This window comes from Chiloscyllium punctatum, chromosome 23, assembly GCF_047496795.1.
Source record: "Chiloscyllium punctatum isolate Juve2018m chromosome 23, sChiPun1.3, whole genome shotgun sequence".
NCBI classification, from domain to species: Eukaryota; Metazoa; Chordata; class Chondrichthyes; order Orectolobiformes; family Hemiscylliidae; genus Chiloscyllium; species Chiloscyllium punctatum.
The window spans coordinates 61,824,943-61,829,675 of record NC_092761.1 but is presented as its reverse complement, the minus strand read 5'-3'; the positions used below and the strand labels follow the sequence as shown (position 1 = coordinate 61,829,675).

Genomic DNA, 4,733 nt, shown 5'->3' with positions numbered 1-4,733 from the left:
ACCCTGCCCCTTGTGCCATGTCTCCAGTTATATAGTCATCGGATATATCCTGTTATTTCTACTTTGACTGGCAGATAGCAAACAAATTTAGGCTTTGGGCCAAGTGCTGGAAAATTGGATTAGAACATATCGATGCTTGATCGCCACTGCATGCACAATGGACCTGTTTTCATGCTGTGAATATTCTACAACATGATTTTAAAGGTAAATTTGATCCATTTTTAAATGTAAAAGTAGTCTCTGCTGAGACCATCAAGAATTGCCATTGCAAACAATATATGAAGTAATCATAGTGAGGTATTGGGAAAAGTTTTCAATAAGCAAAAACTCTGCCTTGGCTACGATACTGTCACTGTGCAAAGCTGTGTGCAAATCGTTTCAAATCACTTTCTTAACTTTTCATCTTTCTGTAGTTTGGTTTCTTAGCTTCTCATCTAATTTCCTATGGCTTTTCCATCCTTATTTTCTTCAGTGATGGAAAGGATCAGAGGCTTGTATGCATTGGGATATATCATGATGAAATACGTCCCATCAGCGTGATTTCTGAAATGGGTTCGACCTTGCTGATGTCCTATACTCTGGGCTACAGCCCCTTTTGGTTCCTCAGGCAAAATAAATATAAAATTCTTTCTTTGAGCAATACTTAACTTGGAGTCTAGTCCCTATTGACAGCAACTATTCATTGGTGGTGCATCTCAGGGCAAGTTAATCATTACTTCAATAATTCAAAGGCCTTGTCACCATGAAGAAGCGTTTGGAAAATTAGCTTATTTTCTGTGCAAGCACATCACCACAGGGGTAATTTTATCCTCCAAAATATTCACAGTTTATGAAAGTAAACATTTGACATTGAAGTTTTCAAAAACAGCAATATATTTTTCTCTGTACAATATATTTTCAATATATTTGCAATCTTTTTGATACTTATAACATACATTCCATGTCAAGCTTGAAGATTTCTTCAAGTTGGCCCTGAGCGTCCCTTAACAAGCAGATCACATAGTCATCCAAATCCACTCAATTCTCCGAAGAAGGCTGAGCATTGAGCATCCTCCTTAGCATTAGAGCATACCATTCAGATTGGAGTGTCCAATACAAGTTGGAATATATTATTCAGGTTGCAATGTACAATTCAAATTGAATATGCCATTCAGGTTAGAGTGTAGAATTCAGATTGAGTATATCATTCATGAGTGTACCATTCAGATTGGAACATACTAATCAGATTGGAGTGTCCAATTAAAATTGGAGTGTACAATTCAGATTGCAGTGCTCAATTCAGATTGAGTATACCATTCAGATTAGAGTGTAGAATTCATATTGAGTAGATCATTCATGAGTATAGCATTCAGATTGGAGTGTGCCATTCAGATTGGATGTGTCTTGACTCAATAACACATAACATAAAGGTTAATTTCAAAATTCACATAAAGGCACAAATCAGAGTTCAAAGCTAATTTGAATCCATGTTGCTAGACCAGTAGTCTGGGGTTCAGAAGAATTAGTCCATTAGTGATATTACCATTGAAGCTCCATCCCAATGCTCACGGGTTTCCCATCTATAGCCAATTTTATTGACCAATGGGTTTGCTTTATCTAGAGGGCAATTCTGCAGAACAAGGCCACCATCAAACTGGATTGAGAGCAGGTAAGGCTGATGAGGGGCTGACAGAGATTGCTGATGATCAGGCGAGGATGTCTGATGAAGGGGTTATCTTATCCAGGGCCCTGACACTTGTCAAGGGGACCCAGTCAAGAGGAGGGGATCGACAGGCAGTTCATGGGGCTGGATTTGTAGGGTTTTCTTGCTGTACAGGAAGGAATGATTCCTGTCCTTCCTGGTCAAGCAATTTTATAAAGGCTTATGGATTCAACTATCCTCCTGTAGTTAAAAAAAAGAATCAGTATTAAAATGGAGGTGCATAAATTCTTTAAAATATTCAAATGATAGCCCCATAACCTGACTCACCAGCCTTTATCTTGGTTTTGTTATGAAGGCATGTGTACTGTATCTTTAAGAGAGAGAGGACTTTAGTAAGGACTGACTGAAAGCACAGTGTCCTGAACAATTTAAGCATGTAACACTTGGTTGAAACAAAAAGCTGGAGTTGCATTGCCATGGAATAAAAACAAGTTCAAATTCAGCCAATCTGTTTAAATTATGCCCCAGGTACCAAAATCCAATTGAATTTGAACTTAGTGTTTTGGGTATAAAACCGGACATTTTGAACAGATAGGGAGAACTGCAAAAAAGCCAACAAGTATAGACTGCTCACCGAATAGCTCTCTGAATGGTATCTGTGCATAAGAAATTTGTACAGCAGAACACCAAAGCCAACCTAGAGAAAAATCTACAAAGGAAAATTGACAAAGGAGAATGGGCAAAGCTGACTGGTTTTGAAATTTTTTTTGTAAATTTTAATTGGGGTTTTTTTTATCCCATTAGGGAGAGAAGTCCGGGTTTTTGACCCAGTGACAGTGGAGGAACGGTGATATATTTCCAGGTCAGGAAGGTGAGAGGTTTGGATGGGATTGTCCAGGTGGTAGTGTTCCCATATGGCACAGGATGCATGACCTCTTGACTCAGAAGTAAAAATGTGAGCGAAGTACAATAGTGAGGGAAGAGAACATTCAAACTCATTTAAGATTTAATAAGGCTGATGTCCCAGAGTTGCTGCTGCATTTGACTTCACTGCACTGGAGAGAGGATGAACATGGTTTCAATGAATTCTGACTGATAACATAAAAGCCACCACTATGGTGGTTGATCATGATCTACTTAAGCGTGGATGGTGCTTAGTCAACATCTGAACAAACTGATAAAATATAACATGAACCATTGCTTACAATCATACTCAGTGACATAGTGTGGATTGATTAAATTGTAATACAGAAATTTTGGTGATTATCTATAATGGTAAAACGGCCATTGTGCATGCACAGACACAGTCTGTGATGTCAGGAGGTCACTTCAGGGGAGGCTGCAGGGAAAATCTCACACGTTTCAAAAGTGTCATTGTGTTCTGTGTGCCGGGACGTCACCATCAGATTGTTTGCCAAAGGAACTGGTGGATGGGCAAGGCAGAGGCTGGGATTCCAGCGGGAGCAGGGTACATACACCATGCAATTAAAAATCTGGAGAATGTGTATAAAGACACATTTCATCCAGCACCATCTTTGAGACTGCTTGCTTTCCAACACGTACCACAAACAATAACTTCCTTTTTGTGCCTTTGCTCTCTTTATGCCACCTACAGGCAATGTTTACATGAATCGTCAACAGTGGCACTATCAGGCCGTCTTGTGACACAATGGTAGTGTCCCTACCTCTGGAACGAGGAGCCCTGGGTTCAAGTCCCACCTAATCCAGAGGTGTGCAATAATATCTCTGAACTGGTTGATTGGAAAAGTAGGCTTTTTTTTAAGAAAAACTTACACTAAGGGGTGTCCTTCCACTTGGTGTGTTGTATGATTGGACATTCCATCTGGCTCATTTTAGACCTTGTGGCTGATACTGATATTCTTTACCATGATCAGCTCAACAAAAGCAATACATAAAATAGTGGTGGAGCAAGGAAAGAAAGACACATGCTTCAGAGAGAAAAAAAACTAGCAGGGATCTTTTATTTTTCACAGGCATGCAATTTCCCGAGGCTGGAGAGGAGGACAGCCTCACAGCTGCAAGTAATTTTTGTGTCACAATAATGCCACGAGCAAGCATCCCAGTTTATGTTTGTAACCAAGTCACCTGCTTTCATGTGATGAATTGGGTCACTGCAGCAGTGTGTCAAGAGGGGGAGAAGAATTGCCAAACATCTTTTATGAGGGTCCAGGCTCAGAATGGGGTTTCCAGGAACTCTCAGTGTTCATGTGATCGACAGATTGGCCCAAATAATAAGGCCATTTTTAATTAATTTTGTCCAACTCCTTGCAGCCTCCAGGGGCTGTAAGCAGAGAAAAAGCATGATCAATTTTTCACAGTGATGTGTAATTGCTGTGCTACTGAATCTGAACCTCTGTCTGCAGGTGCTGTGCCGGCTGTTTGATGGACTGGCTGACTCAACAGGTCATTAACCCTTTGCCCTCTCCGCGATAAGATCTTTATTGGTGTTCATGACATACAGATACAGTATCTCTTTCTGTAAAACCTACCACTGGTCAATTCTTATTGTATCATCAGAACATTTTATGGTTGTTTAAGAGGGTTGACTGGGTTTTCCCTTAATGATTGCAACCATCAAGTTCCATGGCTTTGCAAGCTGCCTCAGACGAGTACAATGTTGGGGAAGATATGGCCTAGCAGCATTACCACTGGACTAACAATCCAGGCTAATATTCTGGGGACTTTGGTTCAAAACTCAGTGAGGTAGAATTTGAGCTCAAAGAAGTTGTAGAACAAAGCGTCCAATGAAACCATTGTCGATTGTTGGGAAAACTCCATCTGGTTCATTAATGTCCTTTAGAGAATGTAACAGCTGTCCTTAGATGTATGTGACTCCAGGCCCACAGCATAGCTGTCTCATAACTGTCCTCTGGGCTGTTAGGGATGGACAATAAACTCTGACCTAATCAGCGGCCACATCCTGGGAATGGATTTTTTTTTTAAAAAAGGTCCTAACTTCTGACTATTCCAGCAGACAATCTATTGACTGCACTGCAAGCTTGGCCCACGTTTCCTCAATGATTTCTCAGGATAAACAGAGAAGATGCCATGCTGCCCATTGAAACGTCAG

The 4,733-nt window shown here is 40.5% G+C and overlaps 1 pseudogene; it reads right to left on the bottom strand.

The window, feature by feature from the left end:
• Positions 1-237: 237 nt before the first annotated feature.
• On the bottom strand, positions 238-364 carry LOC140494282 (U4 spliceosomal RNA; annotated as a pseudogene).
• Between the last annotated feature and the right edge of the window lie 4,369 nt (positions 365-4,733).